This window comes from Lissotriton helveticus, chromosome 11 (genome assembly GCF_964261635.1).
Source record: "Lissotriton helveticus chromosome 11, aLisHel1.1, whole genome shotgun sequence".
NCBI classification, from domain to species: domain Eukaryota; kingdom Metazoa; phylum Chordata; class Amphibia; order Caudata; family Salamandridae; genus Lissotriton; species Lissotriton helveticus.
Genome location: NC_136072.1, coordinates 434,097,499 through 434,121,316, shown reverse-complemented (window position 1 = coordinate 434,121,316; position 23,818 = coordinate 434,097,499).

The following is a 23,818-nucleotide window of genomic DNA, read 5'->3' as shown; positions in this document are numbered from 1 at the left end:
GAGAGAGAGAGAGAGAGAGAGAGAGAGAGAGAGAGAGAGAGAGAGAAAGAGGAGAGAGAGAGAGAGTGTGTGTGTGTCCAGGTGTCGTGATCAACCCGTCTCTCTACTTTCTGACTCCTATGTTTTATCGCTTAGTCTCTTTGTCCCCTTGCATTCCTTTTCGGTCCCTGTTCTCTGCCATCGTCTTGTTCTTTTGTTTGTCTATTGTCCTCCTTCTGCTCTCCGCGTGCCAGCCTCTATTCTTCCACTTCTAGGTCCTTGCCGTGTGTCCAATGTCCTGGGCCAGCTGGCGCTTTCTCTGTTGGCTCCTCTCTTTCTACGGCCGCCCTTTGTTTTGTTTGTTCTTTCAGTTATTCTTTTTCATGCTCTTCCTCTTTCTCTGGCCCCTGCTTCTTCTCTTTGCTTGCTTTCAGTGCGTCTTTCATTTTCCTTTTTGTCATATGTCATAGTTATGAGACCCATTGTTTGGGCGGTGTTGTTGCTCAGCAGGCATGGTCCTGGGACGTCGCCTTTCAGCACATGGATATCTTCTTTGTTCTTTTTGTCTTTATACCTCAGTTCCTCTGTGAACTTTCCCAAGTTTGTTACCTCTTTCTCGGAGCCCCAGGTGAAGATCTTCACCTTGGACGCTCTCAGTGTCGGCTTTGATTCCATCTTCTCGTATTCTGATGCACACATGACATTGCGTGTTGCACCACTGTCCAGTACAAATTCCGCTCCATGTTCTCCTACTCCTATCTTTGCCAAATCCATCTTTTCCTGGGTGCTTCTGCCTGTACGGTGTGTTCTTTCTCCTTTTTCGTTTTCCCCACTCAATTCTGTGTGAACCTCCGACATGTGGTATAGTCTTTCCACTTTCTCTTATTCCTCATCGTCACCTGACCCTCGCGATGAACTTCTCCTTTCTCTGTCGACATACCTGACGTGTCTTGTTGTCGACTCTTGTTGTCTTCCTGTTTTCCTCTGTGTGGAAATTCCATTCCACACCTGTAGCACATTCCTTCAGGTTGTCTCCTCTCTGTTTGTTCTCTCCAGTCGTTCCTCCACCGGCCTTTGCGATATTTGTTCGTCACGTAGTGTGCGTTTTCGATTGCAACGTTCTTCCCTCTTTCAATTTCCTTGGCATGTGCCGTTGCTCTCGCCTCTGCTCTTGCCAGAGACAGGATGCTCTCCAATGAGGTTGGTTCTTTGAGGATCCTTGCCCTGAATCCTGTGTCGCAACAGCCTTCAATGATCCATAGCCTTATTGCTTGCTCGTTGTCAAACTTGTCGAACTCACAATGTGTCAGCAATTTTCTCAGCCTTGTCGCAAAGTCATCCAGCGTCTCATCCACTTGTTGACACACAATAGTAAATGTATATCGTTCGAAGTCAATGTTCTGTTGTGGGTCGAATTTGGCCGTTAGGCATTTCTTTAATTTCTCATATGTCTTTGTTTCTTCGGTTGGCAGTGTCACTAGAAGTTCTTCGATGTCATCCCCTGCTAAGTTCAGCAGCAACCCTAGTCTCTTTCCTTCTGTTACATCTGTTGCTTCCATATATCTTTCGAACCGTCTGATCCACTTCTCCCACCTTATTCCTGTTTGTGGCTCCGATAAGTTGAACGGCAGAGGCCTCCTGTATTGTGCGCTGGGCTTTGGGTCTGCCATTCTTGCCTTCTTGCTTTTGTATGCTCTTCCCTTTTTTTTTTTTTTTGCTTTGTTCTATATTTCCTTTGCTCTTTGTCTTTCTTCTTTTTTTCTACTTCTATTGTCTGTTTTGCTTCTTTTCTTTCTGTTTGCCTTTTTGTGTCCTATTTGTTCTTTTTTTTTTTTTTTTGCCTTTGTTTCTTCCTTTTGTTGTTGTTTGGTGGGGATCTTCTTGCCTCTTTCCGATTTTTTGGGGGATTTTTTTTAGTTGTACTGATTGCTATTTTGTTGTGGGGATCTTCCTGTCCCTTTCCTCTTTATTTTCTTCTACCAGCCTGCCTTTCCGTTTTTATTTAATTGTCTTTTTGATTTATATACTTTTTCTATATGTTTTTCCTCATTGCCTGTCCTTGAAATGGCTTCTCTGCTTTTCCTATGCCTTTTTCCTTTGTTGTCCCTCTTAAAATGGCCGCTTGCTGCTCTCGCGAGATATTGCGCTCGAAATCTCGCGTTTCCTGATGCTAAAATGGCCTCCTTAGCGCTCCTCTTCTGTGATTGGCCCCAGCCGCCTGACTTGCAAATGGCCGCCGAGAGTTTGCTGCTCTCGCGAGAGCACGCGCCTCTGTTTGAACGCGCGCGCGTCTCTCGTTTCACTCGCGCTTTACTTTTGCGCTTACCGCGATCGGCCTCACTTTCAGCAGGCGCTGTCGGGGTGGGCTCCCGCGCTGATATCTCCGCTTCTTTGTCCTTCCAGCTTATCCAGGGTGGCACCTGGTTCTTCTGTTCTTCACGATGGTGGTCGTCACGCGTCGATCCGCTTTCTTCCCTCGTCGCCAGTTGTCGTGTTCTAGTGATAGCAGCGGGCACACCAAACACAGGACACAGGTTGGTGAATGCAATCTTCTTTTATTATTTGTACAAGAGCTATCATCTGCACGTCCGTCCTCTGGTCAGTCCCGGTTCTGTCTGTCCTTCCTGTCCCTAACCGGATGTGGTGTCCGGTGACCTGGTCACCTCCCTCATGACCCACAGGGTCCTAGCGTCCCCCTGTCCTGTCGCCCTATCTGTCGGGTCACGACAATATGATGAATATTTTGTTCAATCATTCTGTGTGAAATTATATGCATGTACTAGTACCACAACACAGTAGTCACCATTGACCGATAATAATCAAGACTATTATGGGGTTTGTTGAGCTGCCCACACCAAAAAAAGAGTGGAACAGTTCCAATTAGGCACAAAAAACAGAACAGCATTTGTGCATAGACTTGACAAAAAATGAGATGCCTTTGAATTGGAATCCAATAGACGGAAATCAGCTGGGCGCCCTGGCAGCAACCTGAAGTTTCAGTGCCAGCCGGGTAGCCCTCCCCGAGCCTCTGAGCTTGGGACTGCTTGGACCAATGACACCCACCCATCTGAGCAATGACTGGATTCAATGGCATCCCTCAAGGATCCACCCCTCGGTTTTGACAAATTATGGATTAGGCTGAACTTTTCTTAGCTACAATATACCTAAAGGAGGAAGACAAAACAAAAACGGATGGTCTGCCTAGGGGGCTGCTTTCTTGGCAAACCCCATTTCGTTGTCTTTTTTTTCTGCCCACATCCAAGTATGCCATCAATAAGTGCTGGGTGTGATGCAGCACCCTCTGTGAAACTTATAATAGTCCGTGGATGGGTGGGGATTTGTTTGCATATAACAGAAATGTAGATTTATTATTATTTTTAATATTGTTGATGTTATTATTATGATTGTAATTTGTACTGTATGAAAGGTGGATTTATTATTATCATTCGTATTATTATAATATTAATAATGTCTTTCTAAGGTATAAAAGACAGATGTATTATTATTAGTAATGGAATTGTTAAGGTATGGCAACATGCTTTAGTAAATTGGATGTATTCAAGACAGCTTTCAGCAGTGGTAGGTTGATTTGGTTGGTTTCCTTACACTAACTAGCCAGTAGTTCGGTTTCATTTACATATTTTCTCTTATAATACATCTTATAAAAAACAATTTTTACTCAAAGACAGGGGTTCGTGTTTTTACACATATAACGAGCGTGTCTGTTTTTGGGAAATATTGATAATACTTCGCTCATCTCAGCCGAGTTTATTGATGTAAACAAAACCTTCTAGACCTAGGCTGCAGTCTTTATGACGAGTACCGCCAATGCCCTTTAGATGGCACCATTGAGCAAGCTATTTATTTCAAGTAAATTGGATTCAAAACACAGTTGCCCTTTGCCCTGTTTTCCTGTTCAAGATACATGAACAGTTGAGCGTTTTGTATCGCACTGCCATGCCATGGACTACCATTGAATGTTCATGGAAAACGGGATATAGCCGCGGCGTAGGGCTACGTACAGTATACAGTATACAGTACAGTACGGCATTCAGTCATCAAGTAACCAACCCCCTTTCTATTTTAAAATAATGAGCCACGCGGCATTCTCTATTGGCAGTGGAAAGAGTGAATGCGGGGAAACATTACAGACAAAAAAAGTGATGCTGTTTTCGTCAAAACACTATTGACGCTTCTGTGACCGATGTAAGTAGACGTCTGTGTGCTTAGGGAATCCTGCTTTGTTTAATCATAACGCGATATAACAAAGCCTGTCAAAATTGCATAGAGGACCCTGCTCTTACTGGCTCGACCTTAACTTTCCCTAAAAATGCATCGGACCCGGTGAACATAAACCGCCTATCATTAAACAGACTTTGACAACGAAGTACTAGGTCGAGACTTTGCATCTGGTGCGATTTAAAAAAAAACAATTCATGCAACCATGGGCCTCAAAAATAATAGGCACACAATAAAAAAAACATGCCTCCGCCTAAAAGTGGGGGGCTATCAGCTTGTCGTGAAAGTCTAACACTCAAAAATAAATTAAACATTGCATATCATTTTAATAGAAAACTATGGATGTTGTCTAGGAGGCAGGTATGCTTTGAATAGGTATAGAAACACATCTTAGTTTCAAGCACATCACAGAAAATTTTGATCCCTAAAGGGTTCCATTGCCTTTCAATTACTGTAATCTGAAGATATAGTTCAAACACACAAGGATGACGAAAAGAAAAAAAAAACAAGAATGGAAAAAGAAAAGAAGTACAAAGTATTGCCCAACGAGTCCTAATTTTTAGGTGCTGGGGATCAGGGAAGATTCCACCACTTAAAGTACAAAATAGCTAATGGCTAATGTAGGCTAACCCATTGCCCTATGGTGCATGCTTTGGTGGTGGAATCAAAATGTAAATGACAGTTGAATAGCCCTATAGATGAAGCGAGCTCTACCACGTCCACCTATGCATATTTATATGTATGTATTTTTTGACAAGGGCCACTAGGTCTAGCCTTAGCAAGCCTGCAGTTTATTTGTATGTATTTCTTTTGTTTTCAACCCTGTAGAACACATTAGAAGTGTAAAAGTAATATAAGAACAATGCGAAGGAAAATTTAAAAATGTCTAAAGGTGACACGCATATCTCGTAAAAAAAAAGTTTATAAACAATCCCATCTTTAAATGAAAGCAGCAATTAAAACAGAGCTTAGCTATGAGCCTTGACGCTGAAGCGGACTACATTCTAGGTGAATGTGCACACGTGTAAAGAGCACAATATGGTCCCTCATAGTAAATAAAGCCAATGACTGTAGTAGGCTGACCCCTTTCACCGTGCTGTGTCCTGTGGTGGTTGTAAGCAGAATGTGAATGACACTTGAATCAATCCAATGGATGAAGTCGGATGACCGAAGTCCTCTCTATGTATTTCTATTGGTAAATATTATTTCTGATGTTCAAGGGGAGGGGACGACAGACTGATGAGACTGCTAAAACTGAATCTGGGACAGATCTACAAATTAGTTGTTTTTTTGTTTCCGTCCTGTTAAATACTGAATAACAACATTACACGAAACAGATTTAAAAAGCAATGATAACATACTGGCAAAAAATAAGGAACAATAGCCAAATCAGGAAAAATTAGTGACACTGAGACCTGCCATCGTCCTACTTCTACTCACTCAAATATTGTGCTAACAGCCACACATAGGCAGGAGCATGCACACACAAACACCCAGGCATATGAATAGACAATCAGACTAACACAGGTACACACACAGATAAGGCAGACACACACACACATACGTGGACACACAAGCAGGCACACACTGAAGCAAGCAGGCACTCGCACGAAGGCAGGGGTTGAAGGAGGTAAGTACTTTGGACCTATAGGGTTGCTTTGTTGTCTGCATTTATGTAGTGCATATTCTGCTACTAGTATGGCCGCTATACCCACCGGAGGTCCAGAGGCTTTCCAAGTGGTTCTAGTCTGATCTGCACAGGCTGGACTCTGAGTTCACTTGTGATGATGGCTACATCTTTTTCAATAAGCTGAGGTTGCATGCTTTTAACATTTAAATGGGAAGTTTAACTCATCACTCTTCTGGAATCAGGTTCAATTGCAACTTCAGTCACATGTTTCCAACATTAACAACTGATAACTCAGGCTTGACAGCTGCCATCATTTTCACCCTTTGCTACTCTATGACATCTTCCTTGTGAAAGAGAAGGACATAGTACCATGCAACTGTGTGGGGAACGCTAAAATTAGAATACCAAAACAAACATACACAAGTACATGCACACACTGAAGACAAGCATCATCTCAACTCACCATCATTTGAAAGGTGGCATCTGGTCTCAAATCATCTTCACCCTACCAACAAGCCAAATGTTCCCTATAGAATTTAACAAGTCATTGTCCCTGCTGGTACGGGAAAGGAGGCAGAAATTGCCAATGCAGTCTAATCTTTCCTCCTAAAGTTCATTTACCCACATACTGGTCGCCGAGTCTGATAATACACCAGTAATTTATGGAGACACAAGAGACACCGTACTCACAAGGAACCAGGATACTTTAACAATTATTAAAAAAACAGAGGTTCCTGTGGACCCTCAATAATTGATATTCCAATACACATCAGCACAATCGCAATTAAATAGAGGCAGGCGCGGTGCGTCCATTGGGGCGTAGGGGCGAAGCCCCACTAAGCCCCATGGACCCACCACGTCGTCACTAGAAGCCAAACACAATTATTTTTAAAAATCGCGCTATCTGCCGGACGGGAAACCGGGAGACACCCGACCTTCCCGGAGTGCGCAAGGGGGGGGGGGTGAAGGATCGGGCTGCTGCAGCTGCGCAAGTGTATTTTTGGGCACAAACATGCCCGCGCATGCGCAGATCGTTTTCTTGTGAATTCCCCCTTAGAGAGAGGACCAGGGGGCGGGCCGCAGCCCCCGGGGTTACACAGGGCGACTGGGCGAGGAGTCATGGTGCCCCCCCAGCCAATCCTGGCGCAGGATTGGCTGGTCCCTACATAGCCCGGTTACATAACCCCTGACGGATAGCAAGGCCGACTTTGGTGCTGGGAAACCAGGTTCGAGCCTCTTATCGAACCATAAAAATGTATACATGACTTACTTTGGTGTTAAATAAATAGATATTTTAAAAAACAAATAAAAATGATGTTCTGACTAAGGTGTGAAATTGGTGACGAATAAATACATGTTTTTAAAAACAATTAATATTAATCATGTATCATTGGTGCTGGAGTACAAGGTTGGAGACTGGTATTAAACACTGACAAGCTGTGTGCAAGTTATATGGTCATAAAAATACATGAATGATGGATGCAGGATGGGTGGATGCATGAATGGATGCAGGATGAATGATGGGTGGATGAATGGATGGGTGGATGCATGAATGGATGGGTGGATGCATGAAGGAATGATGGATGGATGCAGGATGGATGCAGGATGGGTGGATGGGTAGATGAATTAATGATGGATGCAGGATGGATGCAGGGTGGATGGATCGGTGCATGAATGAATGATGGATGCACGATGGGTGGATGGATGGATGATGGATGATGGATGAATGATGGGTGGATGAATGGATGGGTGGATGCATGAATGATGGATGCAGGATGGATGGGTGCATGAATGAATGATGGATGCAGGATGGGTGGATGGATGGGTGGATACATGAATGGATGCAGGATGAATGCTGGGTGGATGAATGGATGGGTGGATGAATGGATGGGTGGGTGGATGAATGAATGAATGAATGGATGCAGGATGGGTGAATGAATGATGGATGCAGGATGGGTGGATGAATGAATGATGGATGCAGGATGGATGCAGGGTGGATGGGTGCATGAATGATGGATGCAGGATGGATGGGTGGATGCAGGAATGGATGCAGGAATGAATGATGGATGGATGCAGGATGGATGGGTGGATGCATGAATGAATGATGGATGCAGGATGGATGGGTGGATGGATGGGCGGATGCATGAATGAATGATGGATGCAGGGTGGATGGATGGGTGCATGAATGAATGATGGATGCTGGATGGATGGGTGGATGCATGAATGAATGATGGATGCAGGATGGATGCAGAATTGGTGGATGGATGGGTGGGTGGGTGGATGGATGGATGGGTGGATGCATGAATGATGTATGGATGGATGCAAGGTGGTTCGGGCTCGCTCGCTGCGGTGCAATATGCAAATTAGTTTACGCCCCACCACTTTCAAATGTCACCAGCCGCCCCTGAATAGAGGTAAAAAAGGTCTCTCCGACACCTTTTTTTTACCTGCGTTTCATTGCGATTGTGCTGATATGTTTCGAAATATCAATCATTGAGTGTCCACAGGAAACTCTGTTTCTTTGTCTAATTATAATACACCAGAGCATCAGGGCGTGTTTTGCCTGATTCACTTTTGCCCTCTGTGGAAAAAATGTCTGTGGTGTGAGCTTGAGGAGCACCATCCCATGGCACTTACCAAAACAATTACAAGGTTTAACTCTCAAGTGTCTTTTCACCTAGCCAGTAGTGCCTTGAGCTAGAAGATGACATATTTGGATGCTGTTGTAAAACCAGCACTTATGAGTGTCTCGTCCTCAGTAAGGCATAAACATGACACATTTAACTTCGTCATGAACCCTAAATCTGTTTTCTCTTTCAAAATGCACTCCTGGTTGACTGATGCCTTTATAACAATTGTCTTAGACCAGGCACTTTCCAGATACAAAATAATTTAAAAAAAAGAACTGATTGGCATTGCAGAGGTCTTACAGTTGTACATAGGGACTCCTTTCTTCATTTCACTTTGAATGGAAATTGTAAAGGACTGTTAATGTAGTGCCCAATAGCTGCTTTACAAATAGAGCATTTTTAACCACTTGAACTACCTGCATCCTGTACCTCATTTTCAAACTTTGACTGTCATTTTAGCAAGTGTTCAATGAATGTAGAATACATGGTACCTCGATATTCATGTACAACAGTCTATGTCTAATTTTCTTATTACACATCTCTAGTCACCTGCAATAATGAAATAAGGTAGCTGCTCATTTCTAGTTGTTGTATAGCTTTATTTCGAAATATTTATCATTTCATAAAAGCATTACAATGTAAAAACGGATACAAAAATGAGAACAGTTGTGCAGTTTGACCATCAAAACCGACAAATCGATAAAAGACAATATAAAATATACAACAATTATGGGAATCAGCCATCTAAAATACATTTATACACACACATAATGAATCCTCCTTAAAGGGAGAAAAGGGACACAGAAATGAATAGCTGGGGTCAGTAGAGTCTGGATAAGTGCCCTTACTGGAGGATCATTTTCCTCGCAGATCTAATCCTCCAAGCCCATCCCAAGAATTTTGCCAGGCCACAAGCAAACAAGGGGTGAGGGTCTGATCTTAGCATCTGTAGGGCCTCCAAGTATGACCGAGTGCCCAGCCTCAAACAGAGCGGTTTCAGCCACCTGCGGCGAGGAGCAGCATATGCTGGACACTCAAACATTAGATGGGAAATGGATTCGTCCCTGTTAGTACAGAAAGGGCAAGTTGCTATGGTTTGCCAGGGAGGTTTCCATTTAGCTGTCCATGTGCCAAGAGGCAGAACTCCAACCCTGAATTTAAAATACAATGCCCTATCTGTTGGATTGGAGATTACATCCAGGTAGGGTTCTCTAGAGGGGAGGTTTTTAATAACCAAAAACTCAGCAGCAGATCTACATAGATTAGAGCGGCTCACTCTCTCGTTTTCCACCCACAACCAGAATATTTTCTTTAGCAACTGTTTAGGTGGTGAAGATCTATTGGCCCATGCGTCTCCCAGACCCAGTTCGCAAAGGAGGCGCTTTACTTCCGAGAGCCAACCGATCTTCCGCCATCCCGGGGTTGAGAGGAGTTCACGTAGTGCATCCGCATAGCTTGAAAGTTCAGGGACATTCCATATACGAGCCCATAAAAGAAGGGGGCGTAGCTTGGCCTGCTCGGCTATGGATCGTGTGCCTGTGTCAAGTAGGAGAGGAAGAGTGGGAGAGCTATGAGGGAGCCTCATTAGGTCTTTGTGAAACTTGTTCTCAAGGTGGGACAGAGTGTCAATTTTCTGAGTACCCCACAACTCTGCCCCGTACAGTGCCGCACTCACAGCTTTTGCTCTATAAATATCTAGTATCACCCCAATAGGTTTAAGGGGAGAGGCACGATGTTCTTTTAATAAAGCGCCCGTGACCCTTCTGTGAGTCAGGATGATTTTTTGGTGGTGCGCCTTCCAACTCATAGAGTCACAGAGTCGGATGCCTAAATAATCGAATTCCCTTACCCTTTCTAATGGAACTGAGTCAAGGGATGGGGGGTGAACTGTCTTCCTAGGGGGATTCAGCACCAGGAACTTGGTTTTACTGATGTTAATAGCCAAGCCCCTGGAGTCACAAAAGCCCTGGAACCTTGATAGCAGCATTTGGAGGCCCATCGGGGATTTCGAGATCAACAGGGTATCATCTGCAAACAGGAGAGTTGGTATCTTCCTGCCCGCCAGGGAGGGTGCGTCTGCTGGTAATTGGAGAAGATGCTCCACCACTCCATTTAGATATAATGAAAACAGAGTGGGGGCTAGCACACACCCCTGGCGGACACCCCTGTCTACAGAGATACGGGGTGTTTTTTGGCCCTGCGCTCCCCATCTGATTTGGGCGAAATTGCTTTCATGGAATTTAGTGATCAGTGCCAACAAATATGAGGGCATGCCCAATCCCTCGAGGACAGCCCACAATTGGTTGCGTGGGACTAGGTCAAAGGCAGTCCGCAGATCTATAAAGGCGAGGTACAGACTGCCTTTGCCCAGTTTGACCACTTTCCAATAGAGCATTAGGAAACGAAATGTCTGCTCAATCGTGCCAGTTCCTGTTCTGAAACCGGCCTGAAAGTCAGACAAGACCTGCATTTCCTCAGCCCACTGCAAAATCCTCCCTAGCACTACCTTCCCTGCTACCTTCTGAGTGGAGTCAAGGAGACTTATAGGTCGGTAGTTAGCAGGGTCGTCCCTACACCCTTTTTTAAAAATAGGGACGACTTCCGCACCCCTCCATGAATCTGGAAAGCCTCCGCCCTTCATGGCCTCATTCAGGAGTTTGGCAATGAATAAGCTCCACACCTCCATGTTAATCTGGAGCAAATCGCCAGGGACGCCATCTGGGCCTGCCGCCTTATTGGGCACAATGCACCTAATCGCTACTTCAACCTCCTTAGGTGTAAAAATGGGGTCTAGATGTGGGCTAATGTCCGGTGTTCTGAAGCTGGGACCCCTAATCTGGCCCAAAGCTCCCGGTGGGTTAGAATAGAGTTTCGAAAAATGAGCCAACCAGGCATCCCCTGTGATGTTACATGTCAGCATTGAGTCGACCGGCCTGTCCCTACCTCTAAGCAAGGCCCAGAAACCCCTTGAGTCCTTACTGGAGCAAGCATCCATTAGGTCTCTCCAGAAGTTTGTTTCATGGGTGTCCTTTGCCACAGCTTGGGCTTTTTTATAGTTTTTCCTAGCGAGTGAAATCAGAGCGGGGTCTTTCTTGCCAACCGCCCGGATAAGTTCGCTTTTAGCTATGCGACAGGCGGGGGAGTACCATTGGTCTCTACCCCTGGTCACAGCTCTCCGCTTGGCCCTGGCCCTACCCTGGGGAACTAAGAACAGATTACTAAGTGATGCGATGGTCTCCGTAAATGTCGTGAAAACTGCATTATCGGAATCCAACGCACACAAGAGACGCTTAGCTTCAGACATTATAGTCCCAGCTTGGGTCATTCTTGATTCGTCCGAGGCGACTTTCGCCCATTTTAAACGCCTCCCACAATTAGATGGGACAACTTCGTGGGATGATTTCCAATTGGACCAAGGCGATGCTAAATCCCCTGTCTCCCACGGGAGGGCAAGTGATAGGACCAGAGGATTATGGTCGCTATCCGATGTTTGTTGGACATCCATGTCTTGGAAGTACTCCCAAAGGTTATGGTTTAACAGTATATAATCTATTCTCGAGGTGTAGCCCACCCTATTAAAGGTGTGCGCACCCCTGGTATCTGATTTGGAACGGCCATTTGTGGCTCTAAGGGCATATTCCAAACAGAGAGAATTAATATCAATAGCATTCTGTGTCCATTTTTTGATGGGGTCAAGAGTGAGCAAAGGGATGCCTCTCTTAGCATCGTCCTCCCAGGTGTCCAAAATGTCTTCACTGGCCAGCGGTTCGAAACAGCAATTAAAATCCCCAGCCAGGACAATAAGGGAGTCAATATTGCAACCACTAAGCTCCTCTTCGACTCCAGTTGAAGATAGGGAGGAGGAGTTCCCCCCCTGGCCCCCCTGAGATACAGATTGAACACTTCTAAGATCCTACCCCCTGGACATTGAATAGTAAGTCTCATAAGATCTGGGGATTGGGTATTTATATGTCTTATGGTGAGCCCCAGTGAGATACTGACCCAGATAAGGAGGCCACCAGAAGGGCGGCCTTTACTGCCCTTGGACCTAAAAGCTGGTACAGAGTATGTCGTAAAACCCACCCTATGCAGGGGCTCCAAGCACCAGGTTTCTTGTAGGAGGCAAATCCCGAAAGGCTCCACAAAGGAGTTCCAGTCTGGCTTATCGAAATTTCGAGCAAGCCCTGCCACATTCCAGCTTAGGATCTTAAGCTGGGAATTGCCTTCAGTTCTTTTACAGGGCTGGGGGGCAGGAGCTGGGGGAGCAGCGTGGAGGCCGCCAAGCCGGGAGGACTGGGGAGGAACTATAGATGGCGACGGATCAAGGGTTATCTTGCTCACAACTGCGGAAGTACTGGTGGTGCAGTCAAAATTGGGAGGGTGCAGCAGACCCTGTACAGGGGAAACCTGGGTCATAGATTGAATCAAAGAGGCAGTACTAGTCATACCCAGGGTAGTCAGCAGGGGGCAGATCTCAGCTTCCAACAGAGAGACATTGGGTTGGCTTGGTGGTACCGGAGCTGGAGACATTGGGAGTCAATCAACGTCCTCAAGGCTGCCAAACCTGTTGGAAGTTGTGATACCGAGCCAGCCTCTAGTTAGATTATGCTCCCTGGAGGAGTACCCCCAGCTGGGCTGTTGGGGAACCATGGACCAATTGCCCCCCTGTAGATATGCAGCGCGAGGTGGGTAGAAAAATGACAAGGGCCTCGGGGCAATGGAGGAGCCCCCGTCTTGACTCACCCAGGAGCAGATATGATTAGCCGTGAAAAGATCGTCAAACGTTACGACTATGCAGTCGCCGGGGATGAGTTTCCTTGTTGTTCCCACCCACGGTACTCTGCGTACCATTGTAACTCTACTCCTCCTACCATTAGAGATCGGTCTATAGGTGTTGAGCCAATGCATGACCTTGTTGTGTGAGGAGTGCTGATGTTCGTAATGGCCATTCTCTATTTCCGGGACACCCGTCAAGACCACCACATAATCATTGGCTTCAGGAGGGAGATCAATATATCCCCCTCGGAAATTGCTCTTAGTATGAGGACCCCCAGGAGGGCGATTAGAGATTTTATTCTGGGAGACCTGAGTGGAACGGAGACTAGAGCTAATGGGATTCTGTAACCTCGGGGCAGCCAAGTTAGTGCGAATGTGTGGTTGTAAAGTGGGAGCGCTTGGGGCGTTAACCATGGGCTGGGGTACCGGGTTTGTGGTGACGACTCTCTTAGTGCGTGGTTTAGGGATGGGCTGAGTGGGACAAGGCGCAATAGGGTTAAGAGACGGGCCAGGCAAAGCTGTGGAGGAAGGGGTAGGGACCTGGGGAGCCATACTATTCTCTATCAAGCCCTGGTGTTCAAGACCTCTCAGGCCAAGGGTGGCCAAAGCAATAATGCTTTTCTCCATCTCTAGGAGGTTGTTCTCAATTCGAGAGAGCCTTAAATCCAGGGGAGATAAGAGACTTTTTAGGGTGTCCCAAACCACTCCTATAAATTCCCTTTCCCTCCCCTCCTGGTCATTTAGAACAAGGTCTGCTCTCTCAGTTAATAAAGTACTTTCAGCTGCCACTGGAGCCAGCCCCACATTGTTGTTACACCAAGGAGCCTGCGAGGAAGTGTAGGGCGTTCCGGTGCTACCATCAGCTGTTGTGTTACCAGCAGTAGACAAGTTAACCCCCTGGTTTTTGATCTTTTTATGTGGAGAAGTTGTACTGGGGGAACGTTTTCTCTTGTTCAGATTGGCCGGGATGCTATCTAGTCCACCATAGGAAGTGGATGCAGCAGAAATATCTGAGGAATATGAGGTAGAAATGAGGGGATGGAGAGGGCTACCCACAGTGGTGGGCCAACCCTCGGGCAGAACTAATGAACACGGAGGTGTGGAGGGAATAAGCAAAACTGGCGTGTCGTGAACATCAACCAACGTTGATACTCCCTGTGAATTGTGTGCGCGATTTGGGGTGGTGGCAGATGCTATGTGCCCTAGGGAGGATTTCTTGCGAGTAGCAAATTCGAGTGACAGCTTCCTGGCAGCTTCCAGGTCAAGGGACACTCTAGTTTGGAGTTTGGTAATTTCATGGTCTATGGCGATATTCGTACGTGTGATGAAATCATCCATAGGCCCATTGTGGGCCAGCCCCCCCTTGGCCGCCCTATTGCGAGTTACACGAGTACACATACAGGCAAACAGGAACTACCAGCCAGGACAACAATAATGAGCAGTCACAAATACCAAAGAGCGAGGGAAGGGCGAAAGAGAGAGGGCCCAGACCAGACCGCTCAGACCTCGAACGGCCTCAAACGGCCCGCTCTTAGCCCGGTCTTCGCCCCGGGCTGCGTCCCGCGCTGCGGGAGAGCTGGGACAATAAATAGGGAAGCGTGAGGGACGGGGGGCGTGGCAGCAGGGAGAGCGGACCGGAAGGTCAAAGATGGTCTTGCAGGGACTCCTGGGTACTGGAGTCCCCTGCACGCTCGCAGCCCCGCTGACCACACTCACCCGGTGCCCTGGTTGCAGCCCTTCAACAAATGCCCCGGAGCCTGGTAGGTCGATGCGGCACCCGCGGAGCGGGTGCGGCGAGGTGTGGGCTAAAGTCTAGAAGATGCTGCTGCAGTTAAAACGAACAAAGTGCCTCCGTGCTTAGAACCGCGTCCCACAGTTGGAGAGGTCAGGAAAGTTTATAAGGCCACACGGGGACGGGGGGCGTGGCAGCAGGGAGAGCGGGCCGGAAGGTCAAAGATGGTCTTGCAGGGACTCCTGGGTACTGGAGTCCCCTGCACGCTCGCAGCCCCGCTGACCACACTCACCCGGTGCCCTGGTTGCAGCCCTTCAACAAATGCCCCGGAGCCTGGTAGGTCGATGCGGCACCCGCGGAGCGGGTGCGGCGAGGTGTGGGCTAAAGTCCAGAAGATGCTGCTGCAGTTAAAACGAACAAAGTGCCTCCGTGCTTAGAACTGCGTCATTTCTAATAAGTTACTACAGTTGGAATGTGATGTAATAATGCTTCCCGGTATGCCAAAACCAGCAGCAGTGATGAAAGGTAGAGCACAGAGCATAACCTGCAGTTTAAACAACGAAAACAACATTTGGTCTCGCCTTTGGGACCTTATATGTATTTAGCTATTCAGCACATTAGCCTGGGTGCTGAAACATCTACTGTTCTTTAACATGGAGGGAAAGTAAGCACCAAACTGCATGACACACCAGGTATGGGAGCATGTGGAGAGAAATATTGCCTTTCAGCAAGAAATGGTATAGTCCAAAGCTCTGTTTTTAATATAAAAGCAGGGCCTTCGTTGGTCATATCACTGAAAATACAAGATTTGAAAAAATATGATTGTCTACTTGTTCTTGTGGAAGACAATTTCTATGGACTGGAATCTAGAGAATGCCAAAGTGATTCTGGTATTTTACTGACCTCTGCTGGTCGGTTTCTATCAAAAAAGTTAAATAGAGGCAGTTGCCAGAAAAATTTTAAAAAATAAAGTCCCTCAGCAGAAAGCAATTCTGGTATTTTACTGGCCTCTGCTGGTCGTTTTCTATCAAAACAGTTAAATAGAGGCAGTTGAACAGGAAAAAAGTCCCTAAGCGGAAGCAGACAAGTCCTAGGGCTGATCTCCAGAGCCCACAATGTACAGACACATATAATTATATACTAAAGTATATACTAAAGTATATATACAAAAGTATATACTAAAGTATATACAAGAGGTCTCAAGTGCTCAACCTAAAAAGCGGCGTTCTGTTCAACTGATCTGTTTTTCCAAAGTGTACAATGATCAGCAGAAGGAAGGAATGTATGGCAACATGTTTCTTTTTTGTATGCTGTGGGTCATTATAGGAAAGATAGAAATTCTTCATGTTTCTACACATTCTGAGACACAGCCTTTTTAATCCGCCTTACATTAAATTGATTCTGATGTATTTTTGCAATAAATTACTAACTGCTTTTTCATGTGCCTAATTTCACACAGCATATAGTGCTTTTATGATGCCTGCAACCTTTTCATCTCTTTCTTATGTAAGAGCAAAACACCAAGGATTTAAGTAGTTTGTGGGAAGGGTAGTGGTATGACCGTGTTTTATAAGGTATAAAATACCCCCTACTTTTGAAAGGATATTGCAAGTCATCTTAGAGTTCTAGGACCTTTTAAAGGAACTCTGATTCTGGCCGGGTTTTTAAATGAGGTCACAGAAATCCTTGATGTCTTGCAATTCCTCATCATTTACTCTGGGGGTATTTTATACCATATATAATAAGCTCATTATTCTCTGAGGCCTAAATACCTGAAAATATACTACAGCAACAGACTGCTGCAAAAAATCGTATATCCAATCTTCAGGATTTTAATCTGACCCAGGAGGGCAGAAGACTTGTGCATATAACTAGTGATTTTTAGTACCACTGCTTTATTGAATCAGACAAGATATTAGTTCAACCCTCTCTGAATGTCTTGATCTAATCATTATACCATTGTCTTTGATCTTGTCCATTTGTAGCCCCCATGACTCCAGCACTAAAGAATCTGAAGTAAAGAGTATTATGCATATCTGGGAAAACGTTGCCACTGACATTTTTATCTGCACATTGCATCATCTAGCGACATGATTGTGTCCTTAATCGCCCTAACAAAGTCATCTTACTCTGTTTCTTTGCATTAATCTGTTCAGCACTTGTCCAAGAAATTCCATTTACAAAGGACTCAGTCTCAAGATACTCAACCAGTCAAAAATGATTGCTCCTCTACAGTAGCTGAATTAAAAAGAGCCAGAATGTGAGGAAAGGGTTAGGAACACTGGCACACGCAAATATGAGTCAACAGACAAGAAAATATCAATTTTACCAGCAAAAAAGCCATATAAGGCTAAATGCATTAGTGAGTCTAATACTCCACAAATGTAGCAATATAGCACATAAGAGGGATTTAGAAAACTTGCAGGCCACCACAATTGAGGCAGTATACAGAGAAATTCTGTGATGCTCTAGCATATTATTCTGACAGTAAGATTTTGCATATACACCGGGATATCGTTGATACTACAGATGAGCTTTAATATCACTTGAACCCAGGGCCCAAAGTTTGGCTCAGAAAACCCGTACTGGTGCTTCTGAATGTTGCATAGTCTCGATTCCAGTCATGTCTCTTTAATCAACTACCCAACACTCTGTGCCCCTTGTTATCACTCTTGCAGGTACTTTTTCATTCCTGCTTTCTCCTTTTGTCATGGTTTTCCCATCATTCTCTTCCTCCTTCCTTCTACGATGGGTGTTTCTCTCTTTCGTGCTCAGTGTCAAAATATGATGATAAAAAATAAGCGCAATCCCCAAATATGAGTACGGGTGGGCAGGGCTGGCGCTAGGCATGGGCAGTGTTGGCAGCTGCCCAGGGCCTTGCACCCAGCCCATCGGCATGGGACCCGCACTTGTGAAACACATAACAGGTCCACTTGTACCCCTGCCGATCTAACTGAAAGAAAGGTGTCTCCTTGTAATTGGGCCCATGGTAGGGGGCCCCCTCCCTGGGCCTCTCAGGAATGGTGGGGGAGGACTAGGGGAGGGAGACACTTCCTCTTATCCCAGTTGCAATGAGACACATTTTACCCATTCAGAGACTCTGCGGGACGCCCATTGCCCAGCATTTTAGCTCCCCCATGGTTTTAACTTTCAGCCCACAAACAATTCTCACACCTTCAGCTAGATACGAGCTGTAAAAGGGGTCCCTGTAGGTGGCTGAGAGGAGGAGCTGCAGCCAGGGAGGAGTCTTCACAAATCAGGTTCTGGAGCCCGGAATGTGTCATTTATGTAAATTACATGGGCCTTGCATATTACCTTTCTGTCCGGTGCCCCCGAAAATCCTAGAACCTGTCCTGTGGGTGCGCCCAGGGCAGGTGCTAGGCATGGGCATTGGGAGGGATGAAGGGGGCAATCAAGACCGACTACCATTTTGTGTGTAAAAGGCCGCTTTATTTGAAACAGGTGCACATCACATGTATTAACCCCTGGCAACCGCCTCACAAAACTAAACCTCTCTAGACATCTAGTTACCTGACCCCTTAGGTTTGTGTCTCCCTCCACCCCTACGATCCCCACATGATACAATCCCCCCACCCTGCATATCCAGATATACAAATTCCATAACATCGTCATGTATCATTTTCTCCCCTACATCTTAACTCCAAACCTTGTAAAACCTGCAGACCTATCTGCCTTATTGCAACTGTAACTAACCCCTCTAATGTAACTCCACAACTGTTTTCCCTTTCCCCGCTCCCGCTCCCCAAATCCCCAAACATCAATATAAAGACCCGAACTCCAGCCAAACTTGGCCAACATCAACCCAAACTCCGCCTGCACCTGCTCCAAGCGACAAAACCATACAGCAAGATTTTTCCCTGTGCACCTGTCCCAAACACAGCCACCTGCCCGATAATTAACCGCCGCAACTCCAACCCCCCCCAAAACCCTCACTTAAGGGTGGGCGGGTGGGACAAGCTACAGCACTACACACCCAGCCACCAGGTTACAATACCTAAAATGGTGGCTGGGCGGAAGCGGCGCACCGATAAGAAGCCGTTAATTGGGCTTTTTAGGAGGATTTGGGCTGCCTTTGGGCTCTCCCAGGCAGCCCATCCGGCGGCAAAATGGCCGCGCCCATGAAACCCCTTCCCCCTCCCAAACCTGCCCGGGGGGCAGACCTCGAGGCTCGGCTGCCCCCCAAATCCCCCTTGGGAGGGATGAAGGGGGCAATCAAGACCGACTACCATTTTGTGTGTAAAAGGCCGCTTTATTTGAAACAGGTGCACATCACATGTATTAACCCCTGGCAACCGCCTCACAAAACTAAACCTCTCTAGACATCTAGTTACCTGACCCCTTAGGTTTGTGTCTCCCTCCACCCCTACGATCCCCACATGATACAATCCCCCCACCCTGCATATCCAGATATACAAATTCCATAACATCGTCATGTATCATTTTCTCCCCTACATCTTAACTCCAAACCTTGTAAAACCTGCAGACCTATCTGCCTTATTGCAACTGTAACTAACCCCTCTAATGTAACTCCACAACTGTTTTCCCTTTCCCCGCTCCCGCTCCCCAAATCCCCAAACATCAATATAAAGACCCGAACTCCAGCCAAACTTGGCCAACATCAACCCAAACTCCGCCACCCAGGGAAAGTGGGGTAGGTGGATACACCTCATCCCCCCTTTCCCTGCCCCCCCACCCCCGCCCCTTCACTTCGCTGTCCGTCACCAACACCTTACTCCCGTCGTACCCCCAACAACTTCGCCAACACCTCCCGAAGCTCCAACAGGTATAGATCCATTCCCATCCGGGACAAATGTACTCCATCACCTCTAAACATCTCCGGCGCATCATATTTAATGTCTCTGTGCCATATGCGCGTGAAACCCACATGACGACAAAAGCGAACCATCTCCACGTTGACCTTCCGCCTCGCCTTGTCCACCGCCTGCGGCTTCACCGCTCCTCGCCACACTCTGCGCGGGACCAACTCGGTCCACACCACCGTACACCCCGACCAACGCCTGCGCAGCTCTGCCAGATCCCGCCGCATCGCCCTCATCAGCACCAAACCTGTCTCCCGCACCAAATCGTTCTCCCCCAAATGGAGGACCAACACGTCGGGGCACCGCCCCCCGCACACCAAACCATTCAGGGTGGTAACCAACTCTTTCCATCTCATCCCCCCCCTCCCTAACCAAAACACCTTGAACAAATCAGGATTGAACCCCAAACCATCCCCAAAATAGCTGTCCTGCGCTTGCATCATCGCCCTCTTCACAAATGAGTGACCCACAATCCAGATCAACATCTCTCGGGACGAGGGCCCCGCCACCGAACCTGGAATGAGAAACATATGTCAATCAACACTGTCCCCCCAATGCCAAAACGCGCGCACGCGCCGGGACAGCTCCGCGCACGTAGCGTTGATAACAATCTGACGTCCACCTACCCAAGCGCATGATGGCCCCCCTCCCCTGTCCCTGACGGTGCGCCTCGGATGCCGCCCCAATTCGAAAAGAATGCGTGCCAAATTTTCGCCCATCCACTCCCAATCTCGCCAATGCCTTCCGCAACACTCCCAACAGCTGACGCCCCGTCGCCCCCTTCCCATTCGCGTGCCGAAACACCAGACCATTCGCATCCCCCACCGCCATCCATCTCCTGCCCCAAAGCACCGGGCACTCACCGCCCTCCCCCCTTTTCTCCATGGTCACCCAGGCCCCCACACTCCTCTGGTCCGTTTTGGACTTTCGTAACCACAATCGCACTTCCGACTGCGACACTCGGACCTCAGCCCAATCCACGCCCCGCTCCGCCTTGGAGCCCAAAAGCTCCGACACCCGAAAGGCCCCCGCAAACATCCACACCATTAGTGTCCCAAACAAGCATGCCTCCCAGTCATCCTTGCACACACGCGGCAGCATCAGCACCACTCTGCCTAACATTTCCACTGACACCGGCCGCCGCACTTCCCCCCCCCGCCCGCATTCCCGCGCCCAACCTTCCAACATCCTGGACCCCAATTCACCTGCGGACGGGGCGTATCCCCATAGAAGCTTACCCATGAAACCGATCCCAGCCAGCTTACCCGCTATCGTCACACTCGACAACCCCCTTCCAATCAGTTCCAGCAAATATTGCACCACCTCTTCCTGCCTGTCCCTGCCGGGCGGCCGCCACCGCGCCCCATTCGCCACAAACTCCCCCCAGGCTGCCACATACGCTGTTCTGGTTGACTCTGCCAAGGATCCTAGAACCAGCTGCAACATCCGGTGTTGCCTATGTCCCACATCTGCGCCGGCAGCGGAGTCGGGTCCCGTTCCGCGTCCTTGGCTAACCCACGGAATCTCCCCCACTGCGAACGAGATAGAGCGTCCGCAATGTCATTGTCAACTCCTGGGACATGTACCGCGCGAAAAGCAATATCATGCCGCAAACAGCCCAGCACAAACACCCGCAGCAGCTTCAGCACTTGCTCATCCCTGGCGGACTGGCGATTTACCACCTGCACCACTGCCATATTGTCCACATTGAACGTCACTCGCCGATGCGCCAGCACTTCTCCCCACAGCCAGATCGCCACAATCAAAGGGAAGAGCTCCAGAAACGCAATGCTCCTCCCGCCTCCCGACCACTCCGGGGGCCACCTCTCTGCGCACCACTTCCCGTTCCAGTAGAGCCCGAAACCTTCGCTACCCGCAGCATCCGAGAAGATCTGCACATCCCACACCAAGTCCACGTCCCGCTGTAAGGGCACTCCGTTGAACTGGTGCAGGAAAAAACGCCACATCCGCAAATCCTCCCGCACCCCCGCCGACACGCGCACGCGATGATGTGGAGGCCTCCTCCCCGCCAAAGCCCGGCCGAGGCGCCTGCAAAACGTCCTACCGACCCGCACCACCCTGCACGCGAAGTTGAGGTGCCCCAGCAGCACTTGGACATCCAACACCGTCACCTTATTCCTGGCCACCATCATCTGCAGCAGCCCCAGCATCTGTTGCTTCTTGTCCGCCGGCAGCCGTGCCTCCATCCTCTGTGAGTCTATCTCAATGCCCAGGAAGGACAGCGCCGTGCCTGGCCCCACTGTCTTCTCCGGTGCCAACGGCACCCCCAGGTCCACCATGATCTCCTGAAACCTGTCCAGAGCTACCTGGCAGTTCGTGGAGTCCGGCGCCCCGACCAAGAAAAAGTCATCCAGGTAGTGTGTGACTCCTTGGTGACCCGTGCATTCCGTAAAGAACCACTGCAGGAACGTGCTGAAACATTCAAAGAGCGCGCAGGACATCGAGCACCCCATCGGTAACGCCTTGTCCACATACCAGCGGCCGTGAAACTGGATCCCCAGTAGGCCCCAGTCGTCTGGGTGAACAGGCAGTAGCCGGAAAGCCGACTTGATGTCACATTTAGCCATCACTGCGCCTCTACCCGCCTTCACCACCAAAGCCATTGCCGCCTCCACCGAGGAATACACCACTGTGGCCTCGCTCTCGCTGATAAAATCATTAACAGACCCTCCGTCTGGCCACGACAAATGTTGTATGAGCCGGAACTGACCTGCCTCTTTCTTGGGCACCACACCTATAGGGGACACTATCAAGTCCGTCAGTGGCCAATCCTCAAAAGGCCCCGCCATGCGCCCCTCTTGGACTTCCTTGTCTAGTTTAGCCTGTATCACTTCCGGGTGCTCCCTCGCTGACCTCAAATTGTCCGCCCACCGACGCACCCGCGGACCCTCGTAACCCAGCCGAAAACCGTCTCGAAACCCGCTCCGTAGACGTTCTGCAGCCCCCGCGTCTGGGTAATTGCGTAGGGCTGCCGTCAACTTATCCACTCTAACCGGCGTATGAGCCCTTCGGCCCAGGACCCTTTCCACCCCGACCGCCCCCAGACTGCTGCCCGCCCCCAGGCCGTGTTGCTCCCGCCACCGTGTGTGTGCCTCCATATTGCTGCCCGGTCGGGCCCCAGCATCGCGTCGCCGGGTGCCCATACTTCCCGCACGCTGAGCATTCGTGTCGAAAACGGCAGTGCTCCCTGGCACACGCCCCTCTATTAAAATCCCAGCAGGGCCCTGCGGTCCCGGGCTGGCTCTTGGCTCCCGCCCCCACCCCTCCACGGGTGGGGCGCCCTTGAAAGGGCTGATATATGATCGGGAGCCCGCTGGCAGTGAAGATAGTTTTGCCCGATCCCGCCAGACCCATCGTGTGCTGCCACAAATCGGAATCCAGTTCGCCCCACTGTGCCTCCGTGTCCCACGCCATTCTCGCTCTGAACTCCTCGTCGTACTGCGCCCACGCATACCCCCCCCCAGTAATCTGAGCCTTCCTGATAACGTCCATGTACTTAAACAGGGACACCGACCTCTCTGGGAATTTCTCGCAATACACACTTGCGAAAATCAGAAATGCCGCCGTCCAGTTTTCGATTGTAAGCGGCACCCTCGGGCGCTTCTGTAGCTCGTACTCCTCCTCTTTTGACCCTTCCTTCGACCGCACCTCCCTATGTAAGAGCTTTAACATTTCCACATACTCTCCCTTCCATATCTTTTCTTTAGTAACTGCCATCAAATGCGCCCCTAGCGGCTTCGTGACTCCCATATACGGAAGTCGTTTAAACTTTAACTCTTTGCTGTCAGGTTTCTTTGCGCCCTCCCCTGCTGCTGGCGCGCCGCCCGCTGCTGCGCTGTCCGCTGCCACGCTGTCTGCTTTGCCCCCCACCTCCGGTTTCTCCACCTTCCCCTCCGGCAACCCCGAAGTGCCCCCGCCCAAACCCCCCAGCGCAGCCACATCCGTCCCCACACCCCGGTCCGCCACATAC